Raw genomic sequence first — 22,469 nt, forward strand, 5'->3', positions numbered from 1 at the left:
GTTTATTCTTTGTTGGGGATCATGGGGAGGAGGGTAGGGAAGACGTTACCGGTATCTGGTTTCTTTCAAGATAGAAATCTTGTTTATATTATGATTTTAACAGTTATTGATCTGCAACTGTCACCGCATACTCACTTCAGAAATATCCGCATACTGGTATTCACACCTGGACATGTCAAGGCTACAAGCGTACCCAATGCCAATCACTTGACCTACAGGCACAATGCACCACACGACTGCCACTGTCCTTCCTCTCTTGGAATGTCATTGGCCTGAGAGACAAGATAAAACAGGGGCTGGTATTGCACTACTTAAAACGCATATCACCGGCAGTTATAATGCTACAGGAGACGCACTTGACGGGCTCCTTGTGTAAGTCCCTAGACAGATGGGGGTTTCAACTTGTGTCACATTCGGAGTTCACCACCGGATTCCAGGGGGTAGGGATTCTGATAAGAAAACAATTTCTCCTTATCATCCATCCAGATGACCAAGGCCGCCTTACGGCAATCTTGGTTCAATGGGAAGGACATAGGATCAATTTTGTATCAGTCTACATACCTCCGGCACTGCAATCCCCCGCCCTTCAAGACCTGGGTAAATTTCTTCTAACATTGCCAGAAGGGGACTTAGTAATAGTAGGAGATTTCAACATCACCGCAGAAGACGCACTAGACCGTACACCTACTTGCCCACTGCATCGTGCCAGCTCACCTGTGGCAGAATTCTTAGACTCACATGGCCTGCTAGATGTGTGGAGGTTTCAAAACCCATGTGAGAAACAGTACACATTTTACTCAGGTGCTCATAATAGACTTTCCCGTATAGACTACATACTCGTAGCAACAGACAGCTTTGGCAAGCCAGGCAAAAGCACACATTTGCCCCAGGGAAGATATTATCACTCCCCGGTTAAAGCTGAAAGGTTGGCACACAGTACTATTCAAAGTCGTATATATATCCTATCTATCAAAGGTTCTTCTAAACTCTAAGATCAGGAATGCCTTCATCTGGGCAACCACACACTATTTCCAAGACAACAAAGCATCAATATCCTCCCTGTTGTCGCTGTGGGAAGCATACAAGCCAGTAATAAGAGGTCAGGCTATCTCACTCATTGAGGGATAAAAGAAGGGGAGAAAACAAGATATAGAAGCCATGGAGCATGAGTTAAAGCAATTAGAATCCCAACAGGCAGCAAACCCTACAGATGGGAACAGTCACACACTGCGTATAGAAAGACAGGAATATCATGAATATCTCTGGGCTGATACCATGTCCCATATCACAGCTACCCAGCGCTGGATCTACGAATCTGGAGATGAAGCGGGCAAGCTCCTAGCATGACTCGATTAAAGAGAACAAGCACATAGATGGATAGCGTAGATTAAAATGGAAGAGGGCGAAATTACATCTGACCCACAACTCATAGTCAATACACTGGCACAACACTATGAGCGGATATACACCTCCACGAATACCACTACTGTACAGGAAGCACTTGCTTTCCTTAGGGATACCCATATCCAGCCCCAAGAAACTGACAGTTTAGAAGTCAACATTACGGTAGATGAACTCAAGGTAGCCATCACCAAAATACAATCTGGAAAGGCCACCGATCCAAATGGTATTCCAATAGAACTATATAAATTCCCAGCAGGCAAAATAGCCCCATACCTGTTACATATGTATGAAACAAGTCAGGGCATAGGGAGACTCCCTAGAGATTAATGACTGGCTACTATTCTGGCCATACATAAGTCGGGTAAACCAGTGGGGGAATGCTCATCATTCACAGGAACGCCTCCTAAAAGTGGCTGAGTGAAATCTACAAGATTTCACTCAGTCACTTTTAGGCCAATGCTGCGTCAAAACCCTCCGCCTGCTTGAAGCAGGCGCAAGACTTGAAGCAGCATTGGGGAGATAGGCCCCCCAGAGCGACGCAGCTGTAGCAATGCGCTGCTATTGCAGCACAGATGCGTGACGCATCTGTGCCTTTTTTGCCAAATGGTGTGCCGCATTGTAAATGCGGCGGACCATGGGTGGCGGAGCTGCGGCGCACAATAACTGGTGCATCCCTGGGGATGCGCCAGTTATTGTAAATCTGCCCCTATACATTTAGCCAACGAGGGAGCACTTACTGATTAGACAGTAGAAAGTACTCCAGTTGAGTAGAGGTATTGCACAAAACAGTGGCATCTTCGTGGACAAACAGGCAGGGCGGGATTTATTCTGCCCCCTGTTAGACTCGTTTTTTGTGCCCTTCTGCCCTTTGTTAGACTCGTTTTTCCCTTGTTTTTCTGCCCTTCTGCCCTCTGTTAGACTCGTGTTTCCCTTGTTTATCTGCCCCTCTGCCCCCTGTTAGACTCGTTTTTTGTGCCCTTTTGCCCTCTGTTAGACTCATTTGTCCAGTGTTTTTCTGCCCTTCTGCCCTCTGTTAGACTCGTTTTTTGTGCCCTTCTGCCCTCTGTTAGACTCGTTTTTGTGCCCTTCTGCCCACTGTTAGACTAGTTTTTTGTGCCCTTCTGCCCCCTGTTAGACACGTTTTTTGTGCCCTTCTGCCCTCTGTTAGACTAGTTTTTTCCTTGTTATTCTGCCCTTCTGTCCTCTGTTAGACTGTTTTTTGTGCCCTTCTGCCCTCTGTTAGACTCGTTTTCCCTTGTTTTTGTGCCCTACTGCCCTACTGCCCTTTGTTAGACTGCTTTTTGTGCCTTTCTGCCCTCTGCATCACCAAATCATCCCTCAGTGCTACCCCAGCATCACTCAGCACCACCACATTATCACTCAGCACCACCACAGCACCACTTATCACCACCACAGCATCACTCAGCACCACCACATTATCACTCAGCACCACCACAGCACCACTCAGCACCACCACAGCATCACTCAGCACTACCACAGCATCACTCAGCAACACCACAGCACCACTCAGTACCACCCCAGCACCACTCAGCACCACCCCAGCACCACAGCACCACAGCTTCCTCCTCTTCTCCTCCTCACTCTCTCCTCCCCCGGTTCAATCATGGATGGATCAGATGAATCTACTAAACAATAAACCCATCATTGCCGACAGCGCCAAATCCCTTGGTGTCATACTAGACAAAAAACTTAATCTAATTCCCCACATCAATTCCATTGCGAAATCAGCTCGATACCAACTGCGCCTTCTTTGGGGATTCCGTCGCTTCTTCGCGGAGCGGGACCTTATAACCCTGGTGCAAGCACTGGTCCTCTCCAGACTCGACTACTGCAATTCTCTTCTTACTGGCCTCCCCAAATCCCACTTGTCCCCACTTAAGTCTATTTTCCACTCAGCAACTCGTTTCATTTATGGGGCCAAAAGAAGCGATCACATCACACCGATGTTATCTACCCTCCGCTGGCTTCCCTTTGAGGCTAGAGCTATCTACAAGACCGCTTGTATCACCCACAAAGCCCTGCACTCCTCTTCTCCTCTCTACCTGGCGAATAAACTGAAACTCTCTGGAGGTTCTAGACCTTCACGCAATGCGGAGAATCTACTGCTTGAACCTCCCACTTTCAAGAAGGAAAGAACGATGGCCCAATCCTTTTCAGGCAACGCAGTGAGAATCTGGAACTCATTCCCGCCTCAGCTCCGGACCACCGCCCCCTCCCAGGCCTTTAAAAGGTACCTCAAAGCTCTCCTCCTCCAGAGACACCTCCAAAAGTAACTCTCTTTTATCTGAAGGAAGATCTCCCACTACTGATAATTTCTACTTCTCATGTCCATGGAAGTGCCTTCCCAGTGTGTTCTTGCGGTTAGAGTGTTTGCCTTTTATTGCAGTATTATCCATGTACTTGTGTTTGGTACCCTCTTGCAACTTGCACTCACCACTTTGCCCCTGTAACACACGGTTTGCTTCCTCTCACATGTTTTTTACCTTTGATACTTGCACAAGTGCCACTTTTGCCTACGTAATCGTTTGTTCTTGTGCTTGAGCGTCTAACATATATTGCAGTATTATACCGCAAATTATACTCTATTTTCTCTTGTAGCCTGCACACTTGTCACTTTTTCCTCCTGTGCACTTTTTACTACCTCATGTATTTTTGGTAGCCCACATTTTTACTACCTCATGTATTTTGTTTGCTCACAAGTGTCACAATTACCTTGTCTACCTCATGTATTTTTGGTTTCTCACAATTTTTACTACCTCATGTATTCTTGTTTGCTCACAATTATCACTTTACCGTATGTAACATAACGTATGCCTCTGCAATCTGTTGCTCGTGTAATGTTCTCAGTTTGTATCTTTTCTGTTCCTATTGTGAAGCGCTCTGACACCTTCGGGTAAAGTCCGCGCTATATAAAATTGCATAAATAAATTAAAAAAAAAAAAAAAAACTTAGCATCCCCACAGCACCAGTCAGCACCACCACAGCACCACTTAGCACCACCACCGCATTAATCTGTGCAACCATTCAACAACAATTGGTTCAAATATGTTCTCTCAATGTTTCAAGCTTTATTACAAATGTCACAAAAATATGTTAATATTTCACTTCTGTTCTTGGATTTTCGTCACAATAAAATACACTGAACATAATCTTCACAAAAGTTATTTACAAAAGTTTGAGCTATTGCCATTATAAATTAAAATCACTTTTATTTAAGTATTAATTATTTAAAAAAATTAAAAGCCATTGTAATTTGTAATATCAATACATCTAAGTCACGTAAATACAAAACACGTTGCATTACAAATGCTATAGGTGTCACATTTGCGAAAGTTATAACTATTGGCATTGTAAATGACAAAGCTATTAATTTAGCTATTTTCAAAACCAACACATAAATAAAAAAAATTGTCATTTACAAGACCAATAGCTCAAAATTTCCTAATGCGAGACCTATTGCATTGCAAATGCTTGTTTTTATATGTGTCAGTGCTTCCTGTTGAGGATTAATTTTCGTGACAGGCGCCTCATTGCCTACTTGTAACTATTCTCTGACGCTGCTTCAAGTGTCAGAGCAGGGTCAGAGAATAGTTGCAAGTAGGCAACGAGGCGCCAGGAAGCACTTACAGGCTTACAGCAGCAGGTGCCCAAGTTGAAGTTAATTTCTTTGTAACCCTTTTGTAAAAGGTTACAAAAAATTTGCTTCAACTTTTGCACCTGCTGCTGTAACCCTGTAAGTGCTTGGCTGAAAATGTGTCCTGCTGATTCGCGGATTTTACCGCGATTCCGTGAGATTCGCGGATAGCGAAATCGTGGAAAATACACAAATTCCGCGAGCGTAACAAATTTTCAGCCCATGCTTAAGCTCACTGTAATCAACCAATGGCTTCATGTACCAGACACAGACCCCACGTACCACTTAGATAGAATGAACCTGGGGAGCGGAGGAGTTAATAAAGCACTCTACAACCAACGAAAATACTGTGCCTTCATGGGACCAGCGATGCACACTATCCGCATTTTGCATACAGTTAACCGACACCTGGGGTGGGCAGGCAGATTCACACAGCACACACCCTTATGGGACACAGGCTGACTAGGAACATTTGGCAACAGTTAAGGGTTTCGAAAAAGGGACCTGATCGGCATCTCGTGGCTGGGGGACCTTTGACGTAATGGAGAGGTGGTCAGTTTTGCCTACCTGCAAGAACAGTACACAATGGCCCCAAGAGAGCAGTTCAGGTATATGCAAATAAAACACGCTATAGAGGCAGTCCTCCCTCCTGCCGAGACTCTCCCAGAGTCATTACCTCTAGAGGACCGATTACGTACAGATCATTTATATAAACGAGCGACTTCACTAACATATAGGAAAATCATCAATAACCGGTCAGATCCACTTGTCTGGCTCAGGGAGTTCTGGCAATCAGATGTGGGGGAAATGGATGACCCTGACTGGTGAGAAGCCATAGCGTCGCAAAGGAGGTGGCAATCTCTGCTAAACTACGACTAGTGCAGTTCAAAATACTACAGAGGATCTATTACGCCAGGGTGGTTTTCACAAAATGGGGAGGACCCCCGATCCAGGTTGCCTACGGCAGTGTGGTGACACAGATACCTTCTATCACACCTTATGGGGCGGCACAAAACTTGTACCATACTGGGAGCCAGTGGTGAGAACTATTAGAGAGGTTACAGGGAAATAAGTCCCGCTAGATCCTAAATGCTGTCTTCTTAATGTGTGGGGACCTACAGATCTTACTCAGAGATGGAACAGGAAAACCTGCTCTAGTGTGCACTGTTCCTAATGAACTCAATGTTCTCAAATCTTAACCTTTAGTTAAATTTAAATAATTTTCATCATACCACAACTTCAGTTTGTTGTATACATATATTTACTTATTATTGCCTTTTTTTTTAAACCATAGTTGTATAAATCATATAAATGCATATTCATCATCATATGACATTCACAGTGGAATTTTCATTGTTCACACTAATCATCTATAAATTCAAATTTTCGCCATAAATTCCTCTATGCACATGTTGTTACTACTGGACCATATTTAGTGTCTGGCCCAATGCATTTCGGAACGGAGTTCCTTCCTCAGGGGCTGTGTTCTGCAAATAAAAATTGCAATTATTCTACATACATCTACACACTAATATATACATTTCATCAACATAATGGAATCAGTGGGGTCTAACAATGCAACTTCACAGACTTGTATTATTTACACATAATGACAAATTACTCTCACTAAACATATTCAGTATGATACATGGTTAATTTGCAGTATATATCCATATGTTTGCAAGTGGATACGGGGTGTTCTATGTTAAAAAATGTTTTACTTCATAAGCAACCAATTGAGTGTTCTAATAAACATAGATATTGCTACTGATGCTTATTATGCGGTTATGCGCACGCAGGGTGTGTCTCATAGATCTTACTAATGTCACACGAATACAGAATGCTATTCATGACTCCTCTTACATAGAGACGTTTGGTTATTATATGGATAAATGGAGTACTATTTATTCTAATAAGGTGGTAGAAACCATGTTCTACCCACTAAGTTTACCTGTTCAGCTCTCTGATGTTAAAATATCTGTTGCTTCAAGGAATATACAGGATACAGTATCTGGTGTCACTGAAACTAAATATATAATTTCTATAAGTCCATGTACCTTTTCTGTATATAATTTAATGAACATAATAATTATGTTTACAAACTCACCAACTCGACAATGAAAAGGGCTTCCCTCACAACGTGAGGCTGTTACAAAGTGCCTTATGTTCGCTCGTTACTAAAAGAAAAATGAGTGGCGAATTGGTATCAACTATTCGCGATACTGTCATCAAAAGCTTAAACATCAGATCTGTTCACGGGCTCGACTTACTTGTAGATATGCTATGAGCTCGTACCGCTGTAGCAGGGTGGTTATTTCAGATCTTCTGAGTTTGTTCACCAGTGTGTTCTAAATGAGTTAACAGTTATTTTAGTTACTCAATATTCTATTGCGTGTTAGCAGTAAAAGCTATGTAACGTCTTTTATCTGAAAACACCTACCGGTTGAGTAATACTGCTCTTCTCAACCTCGTCCGTATCTTAGGCGTTCCCAGCAAAATTTCTCGTCAATTGCTTTACGCGCCAAATCCATTGAACGCTTAGTCTGTTGCGGTTATGTGACCGCAAGCATCTTGGGATATGTAGTTCCTCACTCGGGTGCATAGTTTCGCACGAAAACCGGGAGATGTAGTTCTTCACTGAATCGAACCTCTTTTGGGTTTAATGGCAGTGTTAAAACTAGTATTTTATGACTTATTAGCTACCAAGACAAAATCTGTATTTATAGTGCTAATACCTAAGAGGAATTGATGATTATCCATTTGTCGTGTCCCTATTTGATATTACATCAATGTTATGCACAATAAACATGTGTTCTTAAACGGACCAACATAGCTAAAATCCATGCGCCGGTAATTATGTATGAAACATTAGTTGGTTAACATGATTGCATAATATTAGATATGAGATACATTATTCAGTCATGCAAAACTTACATCATATCGATATTTACTTCGATTGTACAACTGTTGATCCTTAAAAAACATTTCCCTATAGAATGGTGATATTGTGCAAAACATTAGTTGATTCACGTAATTACCTAATGTTATAATCAGGTTTACTACCTATATAGTACAATATACAATCATACGAATAGTCTACTGTATATTTAGTAATATCTTTGATGAGTGTATAGGCTCATGAAATTATACTATCTACACAAAACATTTCTACAATTCAATTTATCAATTAACGGTAGTTGTATACGGACTTCGAATCAAACCAGACAAACATATGCGAATCAGTTGCTCTTATACTTTAGCTAAACTGAAGCTCAAACATGAGACCAAAACTCAAATAAATATGCCATTCCATGGTGCACTGTATAGTTCAACTACACTATTCTTCTGTGTAAAACAAGTGTAAATTATCCCATACTAACAATAATCATTCCAAACCAAGTGTACTGCTGTTATGTCATACACTATGTTGTGTTGTTGTTACTAGACTCATGTGGTTTTCACTGAATTCACAAAAAGCAACTCATGTCTAACTTATCATTGAGACCTTTTGGCTGCATAGTTTGTAAGAACTCTATCCAAAACACCTCTCTCTGCAGTAATTTTTGAGTATTATCTACTCCATCTGTTTTAGTAACCACTTCCACTATTTGTGCCCGAAGTTGAGCTATTGTGTGTTTCTCCTCAGCCCAGTGTGTGGCTACCCCTGATGTTAGATTTTTGAGTCTTATGGTGCTTTTGTGTTCTGTTAGTCTCAATTTAAATTTCCTCTCGCTTTTGCCTACGTATGCTTTTCCGCATGGACATTTTAAACTGTAAATTATATTGGCTGTGTTACAATCTGAAGTGTGCCTCAGTTTGATCTTAGCTCCTGTGATAGGATGTGTAAGGATTTTCCTGGTTATAATGTTGTTACAATGTATACAGTTGTAACACTTCTGAGTACCTTTATACTCTACATTTTTTACTTCCCTAGATCCAGTCTGTATGAGTTCCTGGAGGTTTCTTGCCCTCGTGTATGCTAACGTAGGTGGTTCTCTAAAGATGCCATTGAACTCAGGTTCATTAGGAAACAATTCCCATCTCTTCTTGATGATTTTCTTGATTTGAGTTGATTTGTTGGAGAATTTAGAAACAAAAGTCGGAGTGTTTGAGTCTTTCATGACTTTCTTCACAAATAGTTCATCCCTTTCCTTCATGTGAATTCTGGCCATGTTTTTCTGGAGTAATGTTTCTGGATAGCCTCTGTTGGCAAATCTCTCCTTGAATTCTACAATTTTTTGTTCTGCAACCTCAGGATCCGAACAAATTCTTTTGATTCTAGTGAACTGAGAATACGGAAGATTTTCAACAAGACTCCTTGGATGAAAACTTGAATGCATCAGTGTGCTGTTCCGGTCAGTGGGTTTTGTAAATATTTCCGTGCTCAATTTGTGCTGCTGTTTCTTGATAAGGACATCCAAATAGTTGATTTTATCTTGGCTAATGGAGAAAGTGAACTTGATCCTAGGTTCTTTATTATTGAGTTCCTCAATGAATTGTATTAACAATTCTTTTGGGCGAGTCCAGATCAAAAAAATATCGTCGATGTATCGACAATATTGTGCTATACCTTGTGTCCATTCCCTATTTGTCAAGATATAATCATTCTCAAATTTTGCCATGTAAATGTTAGCATAGGCGGGTGCCCCCGAAAAACCCATAGATGTACCTGTGAGTTGGCCAAAAAAGTCTTCCTTCCACTGGAAATAGCTATTGTGTAAACAAAAGAACAGAAGTTGCAGCAAAAATTTTTTTTGTTCTTGTGTAGAGTCCATTTTAAGTAGTGCCCATTCCACGGCCTCCATCCCTTGTGAATGTGCTATCGAAGTGTACAAAGCTGTTACATCAATTGTGCATAATAGCCACTCATCTTGTACCAAATATTCAATCATCCGTAGTTTTGTGAGAAAATCGGTGGTGTCTTTCACATATGTACACCAACTTTGGACAAATTGTTGAAGAAAATAGTCTATATATTTGCCCAATGGCTCAAAGATAGAATTGCAAGCCGATACTATTGGTCTGAAAGGCGGGTCACTTGGATTCTTGTGAATTTTGGGCGTCATTTAAATTCTTGGCCTTCTTGGATTTTGTGCTGTTAAGCACATCTTGAGGTTATTGTCACTTATTCCTTGCTCTTCTGCTTGACTTAAGATGTCTTGAAGAATAGTTTGTAGTTTTAGAGTTGGATCTCCTTCAAGCAACATGTATGTCCCAGTGTCAAATACATGATCATTTACTTTTTTTTCATAACATTCCGTGTCCATTACTACCCAAGCTCCACCCTTGTCGGCGGGCTTCAACGTTAGACTTTTATTGTTAGCAATGCCTTGTATTAATTGCGTTTCGTGTTTGGTCAAATTAGATGTTGGTTTAGTTTTATAGTTGAGTCGTGCACAGTCATGTTTAACAAGGTTCTCAAACATGTCCAGTGTTTTGTGCGAGCTGGGTGCTTGGAATTTACTTTTTGGTTTTAACCTTTCTCTCAGTTCAGATCGCTCTCCTCCAGTGTCTTGAACTATATTAGTAAAGTAATGTTTGAGTTTTAATTTCCGCATGAACCTGAATATTGCAGTGTCTGTGTCAAGTTTTGAGGTGGTGGCAGTTGGCACAAATGTTCTTCCTTTGTTGAGAATACCCAACTCTTGAGAAGTTAACGGGAGCGACGAAATGTTAATTATCAAACTAGATTCTTACCGCTTCTTAATTGTTTTCCTGCCTTGTCCTCTCCTGGTTTTGGTGGTCCTGCTCTACTGTTCTCGGTGGGCTTGTTTGTCTTCATGGTGGACTCAAAGGAATTTGTTGTCGATCCGTAGCCTGTAACAAAAAAGACGAAGTAGACGACGAAGTCGTGGCTGTCATTTCCTTTCCAGATGTTCCTCCTTTCTCTGCCTGTGTTTGGGTGGATTGTTCTGTGGTTTTAGTTGCTGGTGGTCTGCTCATTAATGTATCTAACTCCGTAGCTACACTTTCCTCTGATGATGATGTCGTTTTCTTGTTTTGGGAGAATCTTTTCCTAGCGTAAATCTCGGCCCAAGTATACACTTCATTAAGCTTATAGTCCACTGTGTCTCTCCGATACTTCCTTATTTTTCCTTCTTGTAGCTCTTTACTATATTTGTCCAATCTAGCATTCATTTCTTCTAGTGTTGCACTCCATGTGGAGGTTTCCAGTTGTCGTTCTAAATCTTTCTTTATGTTAAAGATCTCTTCCTCTAATTCACGTATAGTTTTTGATAGTTCCTCAACTATTAGCAAAATAAGGTCTAAAGAACATTTGTTTAAAATGGCAAACCACTTGCTCATAAATTTTGCATTTGAGTGGAATCTAAACAGCATTGGTCGAATTGCTAATCTTAGACCTCTAGGTATGCGTTGCGCTCTGTGGTATTGTACAAGTGTAGAGGCATGAAGCCTTTGATTTACTTGTCGTCTAGTGAGGTATTCTAGCTGTTTTATTTGTTGCATGGTGGACCCCCCATGTGAATCAACTAACTTGACTTCATCTATCAATGCATAGATGTCTGTAGCTTGTGCATCTGTATATGCATGTGTTTCTGCCCTGTTATCTGTGATGTTGGTTATAGAATCAAACGTAGCCATTGTTGTAACCAGTGTTCTAGGTGCAGCCTCTGGTGCCAATATCTTACATTACCAAAAAGTACGCACGATGGGGTGAGAGGCGCACTCTTTGTTTAAACTATCACTTACTGTGTATTTATCTCAATTTAGACAAGGGTGCTACACTAAAACCATGTGTTGGCTTCACATGTATGTGTCTACTCAGAGATGGAACAGGAAAACCTGCTCTAGTGTGCACTGTTCCTAATGATCTCAATGTTCTCAAATCTTAACCTTTAGTTAAATTTAAATAATTTTCATCATACCACAACTTCAGTTTGTTGTATACATATATTTACTTATTATTGCCTTTTTTTAAACCATAGTTGTATAAATCATATAAATGCATATTCATCATCATATGACATTCACAGTGGTATTTTCATTGTTCACACTAATCATCTATATATTTTTTCACATTCAAATTTTCGCCATAAATTCCTCTATGCACATGTTGTTACTACTGGACCATATTTAGTGTCTGGCCCAATGCATTTCGGAACCGAGTTCCTTCCTCAGGGGCTGTGTTCTGCAAATAAAAATTGCAATTATTCTACATACATCTACACACTAATATATACATTTCATCAACATAATAGAATCAGTGGGGTCTAACAATGCAACTTCACAGACTTGTATTATTTACACATAATGACAAATTACTCTCACTAAACATATTCAGTATGATACATGGTTAATTTGCAGTATATATCCATATGTCATTTTTTTACCTCATAAGCAACCAATTGAGTGTTCTAATAAACATAGATATTGCTACTGATGCTTATTATGCGGTTATGCGCACGCGGGGTGTGTCTCATAGATCTTACTAATGTCACACGAATACAGAATGCTATTCATGACTCCTCTTACATAGAGACGTTTGGTTATTATATGGATAAATGGAGTACTATTTATTCTAGTAAGGTGGTAGAAACCATGTTCTACCCACTAAGTTTACCTGTTCAGCTCTCTGATGTTAAAATATATGTTGCTTCAAGGAATATACAGGATACAGTATCTGGTGTCACTGAAACTAAATATATTTCTTACTCACTCTGAACTACAATGGGCAAAGACAGGTATTATAATAGCCAAGAGAAACATTGCACAAAAGTGGTGGATTGAGACTGTAACATCTGTAATGCAGTGGGGTAATGATATGGACATAATCATGGTAGCAGAGAAGACCATATTTGTTATTAGGAAATGCCCCAAAAAATGGGGAAGAATCTGGGGAAAATGGAACACATATATGGTAGACATCTGCATCCCCTCCAGATGAAGAGAGTGACTCAGACGTGTGATGGTAGTGAAGGCATGTGTGAATTGGCAAGTGCGCAAATGTATCGACCAAATGTAAAGAAGTGATATTAAGATGAGATATCGTGTAGGTAGATCTTGTTGTTGTCAATACATTTTTTTTTAAAAAAAGCCAATCACGGAAACACCAATCAATAACAGTAATTTACAAAGGGAGCACTTGCCAATTGGCACTAAATAGCAGTGGCAAAGTGCCCAAAGCATCTAGACCAGCAAAACGGAGTGCAATATACAGCTAAAACACAGGGGGAAAAGGCAAAAAATGCAGGGGAGATCCACGCCAATGGTGCCAAGTCTAACAGTGAGCATGGTGTTCTCGGCGAGAGGCGTGGCTTCTGTGTTATTGACTATCATTGTGAAGTTCTCAAGAGGATTTTGGTAGTGATGATTTGTAGGTCATACTGGCAGAGTGCACCCCGGGTGGTAATATTTTACGGAAGCTGTGGTTGCCCTGCTGCTATAAACAGTGACAGAAATCAATTTGAATGTTCAGTTTCTGTATTCCTCACGTTTAGTGCAGTGCACATTTGGCTATATGCACGCTTAAGAGGATTTGGCGCAAAAACAGTTGGAAGCAATTTAAAGGTCAATTTTAATGTTCCTTTTGCTTTGTGTACATGTGGCGATATGCATGTCTTATTGGGTTTGAGGCAGAATTTTTAACACTTAGCAGAGGTTTACTCCAAATTCGGTGGAAACTATGCACATATCTTAGAATGAAGTTGTGGGAATTAGATATTTTGAACTGTATCAACATGAGTTCAATTCTAAAAATCAGTTTAGCATAGTAAAGCTAACATGAAAAAATGTGTGAATTCTCTTGCACCTTTCTTATCATCTCCGGTCTGGCTTTTGTAGATCGGGAACAATGGAAGCAGGTCTTTGAACCTCTTTTGGAGGCAAATAAAGGTGAATTCGTCACCTCCAAACAATTTGCAATGTTACGTCATTCTTTGGGTACCGAAGGGAGAAAGGTTTGAAACATCTTTCTGCAGTGCCTGTGTTCGAACAGGGAGACGTGGTGGATGAGTATGCGTCTGCCATAAAAGTGTTGGATTTGCATTTAAAAAAAAAGAAAAGTTATAATGGAACAACATAAATTTTAAAGGAGGCATCGAATGCCAGTTAAATTTGCTGAAAACTGTAGCTGCCCCATGCGATTTTAAGATGTTTGAGGAAGAATTTATACGTGATCAAGAAGTGGAGAAATTCCCAACAGTCAAGATCAAGTTCTGTACAGGTAATGTTGATAGGATAGTGTGGTTGGACAAAAGCTTTTTCAGAAGTGTTTTGGGACAAGCTTGGCAAGATCAAAGGTTTTACTCACCAAACTCAGTGGAGGCTGGAGTTAAGCCACTTGTGCATAAGGAGAGACACGTTCCCATTGCATTGAAAGAGGAATAGAAGGGGGGAAGTTTTCACTACCCTTGTCATGACCCTAGCTTATGGCCATGTATAGCATTCATGTCATTTAACATATTTTGTTACACCCAATGGAGCATACAGACTTAAACGCATGGTCTTTGGATTGGCTTCTGCTTCATCCGTGTTTTAGTAAATGACTGAGGCAATGTCAAGGGCATTGACAAAGTGAAGTGTTTCCAACATTACATTTTGGTCTATGGAGTGGATGAAAGGGAGCATGATAAAACATTGGCAAAAGTAAATGAGACAGGTATTCCTCTGAAGTCCAGTGTAGATTATTTAGGACACAAATTGTCGGGTGATGGGTTGGAACCTAAAGAAAGTTTGGTTAAGGCCATCAAGTAATTTCCTGTATGCCAAAATAAAGACCAGTTGTGGTCTGTCTTTGGTATGTTGGGATTTTATAATCATTTTGTGCCCATGTGTGCTGAAAGGACTAAAGTAATGAGGATGTTGCTTAAGAATAATGTCAAATGGGCAAATGAAGTGAACAGAGGGTTTGGTGTGATCAAGGATGCAATTGCAAGAGACATTCTACTCAAAGCGTTTGACACTCATCATCCGTGTTATTTTAACACATGCAAGTCAATAGGATTTTGGGTGTTGTGCTCATGAAGACAAGAAATGGGAAGTACAAGGTTGTGGCTGTTGCATTGCGTGCGTTGTGTGGGTCGGAGAGCTCTTTATCCGTCATAGAATGGGAAGATTTGGTGTGTTGGTGGGGAGTGAACCATTTTAGGTAGTTTTTTGGGGATTGGAGTTCACCTTATGGATGGACCATTAACCTGCTTAATTTATTCACCAGGAGTGGAGCTGACAAAGCAACTCTGAGAATTGCAAAATTGCACTATTGCTTGCAGTATTTCCAGTTTAAGCTAGTATATTTAACAGGGGTGAGGAACATTTTTGCGGACTGTTTCTGGAGGTTGCATTTTAGTGTGGATATGGATGAGGAGGATATAAGGATGACATTTGTGCATAGTAGCATTTACAGGTGGAATGGAAGGAAGCAGTGAAACAAGATGTAGTGTTACAAGCATTGATTTTGTATTCGAATAAATGGTACCCAAAAGGATGCGTTTAAAATGACCAAAGAGGTAAGAGAGTATGTGGAGTGTGCTCTTAACGATAAGTTACAAGTGACGGTTCCTATTCCTGTCAAAGCTGTGCCGGCGAAACCATGGGTTAAGCTAGGAATGGACATCATTGGACCCATGAATGTGTTAAGGGAGGGTCAGAGGCGTATAATTATGTTAGTGAATCATTGTTCTCATTGGCCAAAGGTGAATTTTTTTCGGAATGTCAATACCTTAGAAGTAGTCAAATTCTTGCTTGATTTTCTCCTGCGGGAAGGTGCTCCCATGGAAGTAATGACTGACAAGAATGTTCATATTACATCTAAAGGATTTGGCAGGTTCATGAACAAGTGGGATGTAAAACATGTGACAACCTCTTTGTACCAACCCTTGGGTATTCGTTTAGTGGAGAGGGGCAGCGCCAAATTCTATGGGTGATGAGTGGGAAACCCCTCCCAAACCCACATGGAATGCCTCCCTGGTGCACAGAAGGCAACGCAGCAATTTGGGCTGCGTAACCTAACTCATGGTTTAAGAGGCAACTCAAATCCACACAGGGTGGATTTAAGTGGCTTCATAAATCTTTATGAGACCCCTGCATCACGCATGCACCACCTTACGTGGTACAAAAGTGACACAGGGCTTTTATAAATAAGCCCCCCAGTTTAACAATCTTTCCCAATCATTAAGCCAATCAGAGAGTGAATGAGCAAATGATTTCATGAGTCTTGGTACTAAAAACTCTTGATTGGTTAGCAAAGATAGTTTGGAGTGAAGATCTGTATGCAATTTCCTGTTTATCGAGTCTAGACAGCCTTAATTGGACTGTCTGTTTAACTGATGAAAATCATAATTAAAATACAGTGTTGTTTGTTGGGAATCTTGCTCTCCTCCCTGGAAGTGATCTGAAAAATATTGCAGAGGTGAGAGTAATGAATCAGAGTATAGTCCATTATGCTTTTTGATCTTGTAGTTGTCATGTAGTGTTGCTCGCCGCTCATATGAGTGCCTTCCATTGAAGCAACCATTCAATCCAACTTGAAAAATAGCTTGAACAAGTAATTACTTTTTATGTCTTTCTCATTTAATTAGTCTGATTTTTAGGGTAAATTTTACAGGCCGAATCCGATGAGTCTACTGATGGTAAATCCTTCCAGCATGGAAAGTCACCGTTAATGATCATCAGACAGCTAGGATTATTCCAGGATGGTTTCAACTCATTGAGAATAGAATAGAATTTAGACTTTTTTCTAATTAAGATCGGTAGAAAGTAAACATTCACTAAGAAGAATATATTTTGATTTTAAATACATTTTAAACATAGATCAATGCATACTCAATTTGCCTCAGCGAAGTTTTCTTCTGAATTGAAATTACCGAACATTAAGGGGCTGATTCTGAGGCGGGTTGGAATGCTTCCCAATCGTATCGTCTCGGAAATGGTTTCCGACCCACTTGGATCAGGAGAGTCCGACCGACGGAGTACGATGTCTCCAGATGCTTCTTGATGGGAGCATATGTTCCTAACCGGATCATAATTGGGCCTTTGGTCGGTAAAATATGTTCCCGATCTGATTTGGAAGGAGCAAATGCCATTAGGAGGCTTTCCTAACTGCATCAGAATCAGGCCCTAGGTGGGAATGCTTTCCTAACTGCATCAGAACCAGGCCCTTTGTGTTTATAATTATAAGGGGCTTAGCTGAAAAATCCTACTGCATGATCACAGGAACATCAAAGTTCGGCCCAGAGTTTCAAACAAAGCACGGAACGCAGTGCAGGAGCCAAAAATGCTGCGTTGTGTGACAGCGAGGAAGCAGGACAGTGCCAAATCTACAGAGATATGGTTCTCTCTTACCATCTAACTAGCACTGGTGCTGATTTCAGCTGCCGTGCGCTAAGCGCACACCTTAGCGCCGTAGCGCTAGGGTGCGTGCCTGTTTCTAACATGTGTTTTGTACAGGAAGGGTACCATTCATGTGCAAAATATTGTGCTTAGACACACTTTGGAACTTTACCCACTTTGTACTATGCTGCACAGTGCAGTACACATGCAAAGCCGGAAAAGTAACGAGAAATACAAACAATTCTCATCTTCACGGCTCATTTCAAATCGCATTAACTTTTGGCACTAACCCCTGCCTACTATTGTTTGTTACGAGGGTTATTCGTCAAGAGGCATAGGTGGTAGCATGGGAACGCCTTTTTACCACCCATGTATTGCCCCCTTTGTGCTAAATAATACAAATCAGTGCTTCACTCTGCTTTGTGTTACTTTTAGTGTACATTCCAACCCAAAACAAGTTTTGCATTGGGAAGTAAATTAGGAAAAGAATTTGGTGACTAGCGTCACTTTTAGGATACCAACCCAGCACAAAATGTTTGAAAATCTTACCCCTCTATATACAATTGAGGGAAAAAACTTAGTAAGCGTGAACAGCTGCTGCTGTTTGTGTTCTGTTGCATTTAGCACTATTTGTTTACCACATATTTCATCCTCGACTCCATTTTGGATGCAAGGGTGCATTGTGCACTTAGTAAATACCACACAAAGTGCATTAATCCGGCGAGATCGCTGACCACGCCCCTTTTTAGGCCACGCCCCGCCCTCTCTACTTATAGCCACGCTGATTACAAGCGCTGTTGTGACATCTATCCTACTGAGGCGGAAAGCCAGGAGTAGGCGAATCTTTGCACCTATTTTAAAAACTGTTTTACCTTGCACTTGCTGCACCACCTGCTCCTCTTGGGGCCACACTATCCTGTTCTCAGCGGACCGAGCGCTGTCACGGGACTCTGGGGAAAGGAAAGCACCCCGCCGCCATCACCGTCGAGATCGCTGGCCACGCCCCTTTTTAGGTCACCCCCTTACTTTGCCGTCTTCCAGCACCCATAAAAATGTGCCATTTCAGGAAGCGCAGCGGACGAGTGCAGCAGGCGCGCCGTTTGCATTCCAAAGGCGCGCCTAAGGCAAGCCCGTCTGCGCCCGTCCGTGCCATACCGGGCCCAGGGGCTAGTCAGGCTGGCCCTATCATCACATATTCGGCCACTTCCCTGCGGGACTTACAGTCTCCCAACCTCACACCCTCCCCTTCCACCATCAGACGCATCCTCACGGCCGACATTGCCCAACCAGATCGGCATCTAACCAATTTGGTCGCATCTCCTAGTCAGCCGACTCAGAACAACACCACCATCAGAGTCCTCTATTTAAATACTCGATCCTTAGTAAAACATCACGCCGATATCTTCATCCTTCTTTCTAATGAAAAACCCGACGTCCTCCTGCTTACTGAAACTTGGTTGACAGAGGACTCACTCCCTGACATTCTGGCAACCCTCCCCCCAGACTATTACATCCTTTGCGCCGATCGGCCAGGAAACCGCCCGGGGTGGGGTAGCAGTCATAATTTCCAAACACCTGAACTCCACTTCCACCTCATCCATCTCCCTCCTGGGAGTCGACAACCTCATCTTCAGCTTAAACATGGATAGCGGGGCCTTAACCTTCCTTCTTCTTTACCGCCCCCCTCAACCGATGCCAACTTTCGCGGCCACTTTGTCTGATCAGTTGATTAATCTCCTCACCTCCCATCCTAGTTTCACCCTATTTGGCGATCTAAATTACTGATTCAATGACATCAATGCCGGGCCCCATGCCTCGGAGGCCTTTGAGGCCCCCACTAGTCTCAATCTGTCCCAACAAATTACTTTGCCCACACACATCAAGGGCCATATTTTAGACCAAATATGGACCCAAAACCTTACTCTATCCCCCCCTTCGTTTCACCCTGTACTTGGTCAGACCACCATTTAATAGACACCACTCTCACGATCAGTGGCTAACCCCCCATCCCACTGATGGCCGGAGGTCTATCTCGCAAATGGAACGCCTATGACGCTGAAGGATTTCTCGCGAACCTATCAGACACACGCCCTGCCCCTATCCCATCCACTAACGTAGATAAACTAGAAAATGACATCTCCCTCTGGCTGCAGTCAGCCAGTGACAAATTCGCCCCGCTTACCAAATTTCCCCCGACCAGACATGAAAACTCCCACAGATGGTTCTCGGATGACCTCAAAAAACTGAAATTAAAGGTACGTCAATCAGAAAGGGCATGGAGACGTAACTACTCCGAAACAGCTAGATCACAATATATCTCAGCTCGCAGAGACTATAAAATTGCCATAGTCTCTGCCAAATCTACTCACTTCTCGGACAGAATCTCCTCCTCGGACAACAAATCCAAAGACATTTTTTAAATTATGAATGAACTGACATCTGACGATAGAACCCTCCCAGGCAAGACTCCCACCCAAGAACCCTGCGACGCCCTCAACCTTTTTTTCGTCGAAAAAATCAATAAAATTAAGGCATTGATCTCCACCATCCCTCAGATCACCCCCCTGGAATCTTCCTCCAATAACCCTTCTGTTTTCACCGAATTCCCCCCCATCAATCCTATCTCCCTAGTACAGCTTGCATCCCGGTTAAAATCAGGTTCCCCAAATGATGGCTGCCCACCCTCAGTCCTGCCCAGAGTATGTCACTCCTTACCTGAATGCATACTACCTCTCTTGTGAAGGGTTCAGAGACCTAGTTTGTGTGTATGGTAACTGCTAAATAAGGGGGTTCCTTATTTTCTGATATAGACTGGAGGCCGACCTAGTTTAGTTTATCCTCCTTCTCCCCCCTCCTTTCTAGTTTTACTACCTCTCTTGAACAGCTCACTCAGCACAGGCACTGTTCCGAGATCCTTCAAAGAAGCCATCCTTGTACCGCTATTAAAAAAACCAGGCGCGGACCCAGCGGAACTCTCCAATTATCGCCCCATATTGCTTCTGCCTTACTTTTCAAAACTTCTCGAAGCACATGTCACCAGATGCCTCTCCAATTTCATTGAGTCCTCTTGTTATCTGGAGCCTAATCAGGCCGGCTTCAGGCCTTCATTCTCTACTGAAGCCGTCATCCTAGCTGTCCTCGACACACTAAGGAGAAATGCCGACTCAGGAACCCCCAAGGCTCTCGTTCTCCTGGACCTCTAGGCCGCGTTCAACACGGTTGACCATAACATCTTGCTCATCCGTGTCGAACATGCTGGCATCCAGGATTCTGCCCCCAACTGGATCCGATCTTTTCTGTCTGACAGGTCCCAAGCCGTCCGCCTGGGCCCCTACACAGCTCCCAAGACCCCCACAACCTGCGGAGTCCCCCAGGGCTCCTCCCTGTCACCCTTCCTGTTCAATCTGTACCTCCGGCCCCTACTCCATTCACTCCGTAACTGGGACATTACAGTTTTTAACTATGCCTACGATTTGCAGATTATTTTTCCACTCAAGTTTCCCAATGCAATAGACAATTTTCACTCTGCCATGCTTCATATCCAAGATTGGATGAATTCCAACCAATTGAAGCTAAACCCCGGGAAAACCGAGCTCCTCCTTCCGGGCTCCAGCTTTTCTTCCAGGGGAACCCAGTTCTGGCCTTCCGAACTGGGCCCTCCGCCGACCCCTTCCACCTCTGTAAAAAGCCTTGGCGTAATTATTGACGCCAAACTCTTCCTCCGGCCTCATATCGGCTCCGTGATCTCATCCTGCTCCTTCCAGCTCCGAAAAATCCGGAAGGTCAGCCATCTGCTTCCCACACCTGCCCTGACCCAGGTTATCATCTCTCTTGTGCTCTCCCGTTTGGACTTTTCCAACTCCATTTATCACAGACTTCCAAAAACTCTCCTTCACCGCCTTCAGGTGGTCCAAAACCAGGCAGCCCGGATCATCTTTAAATCTCCTAAATGGCACTCTGCCAAACCCATTATGTACAAGCTTCACTGGTTACCAATTGAACAAAGGGTGGCCTTAAAGTTGGGCTGTCTCACGTACAAAGCCCTCAACTCCCCCAGCCCTGCCTTCCTGAGTTCCCTTATCACTCCTTACTGTCCAAACCGCAACCTCCGTTCCACCCATCAAAAATCACTTATCAGGGAGCGGAGCCAGGCTGGCGGCCAAGATGGTCGCCCGGGCTCCCGGCTCCGCCGGCCCTCCTCCCCCGCCGTCTGATCCCATCGACCATCCCGCACAACTCCGGTGCTCCCGTGTGTCGGAAGGGGCGCTGAGTAGATGCGCGAGACTCCGAGGGATTTCCGTGTCCCGGAGGCGGAGATCCGGACCTGCGTGATTCTGGCCTGCACGAGATCTGAAGCCGGGACCCCGCGTGATTCCACCGCCGCCCGAGAATGCAACAACAGCGGCCGCATGTACCCGGAAGGTGCCGGTCGGCCGCTATGAAGGTCAGCCTGCCCCCGAGAGCTTGTACTGGGGACCCTCCATGTTTTCTTCCTCTCCTACCGTGGGGTTCTAGTTTACTTCTTTCCTTTTCCCTTTCTTTTACTTTTGTGTGGATAAATGTCTCTTTCTCCCTCTTTATCTCTCTTCCTTCTATATTTCGGGTTTAGACACTGGGTGACAGGCACGCTGCTAGGGGGGTAGGCCGTAGCCGTATGCAGGGGTGCAGGGTGGGGGGATGGGGGAGGGGTATTTTTATTTTTTCCTTGTCTGTTCTATGGCCTCTTTTTTCTTGTTAAATTTTGGCTTCTCTTTACTTTCTTCCTTTTCTTCTTCTCTTTGCGGGAGCTGATTAGAGGTAACTCTCCGCGCGTTTTACTAGTTCAACAATAAGGGTGTATGTTTTTTAATGCTTAACGATACGGCGGGCAGATACTGTTTAGGTGGGGAAATGTAATGCTTATTGTATATCCTGATTCTACGCACTGACACTAACATCCTGCCTACGGTGGTCCTGACTGTGAATATCCTGTTTTATGTGTAACCCTTGCTTTGGTATGGTTTAATTGTGCGGCATCAGATCCTGCTCTTTCCTTTATTTGTTAAAAAAAGAAGAAAAAAAAAAAACTTCTTTAATCCTGTCGCCAAGTTGATACTAAGCTTTCCTGAGTTATAACATATAT

The sequence above is a fragment of the Lissotriton vulgaris genome, chromosome 4_1 (assembly GCF_964263255.1).
Source record: "Lissotriton vulgaris chromosome 4_1, aLisVul1.2, whole genome shotgun sequence".
NCBI classification, from domain to species: domain Eukaryota; kingdom Metazoa; phylum Chordata; class Amphibia; order Caudata; family Salamandridae; genus Lissotriton; species Lissotriton vulgaris.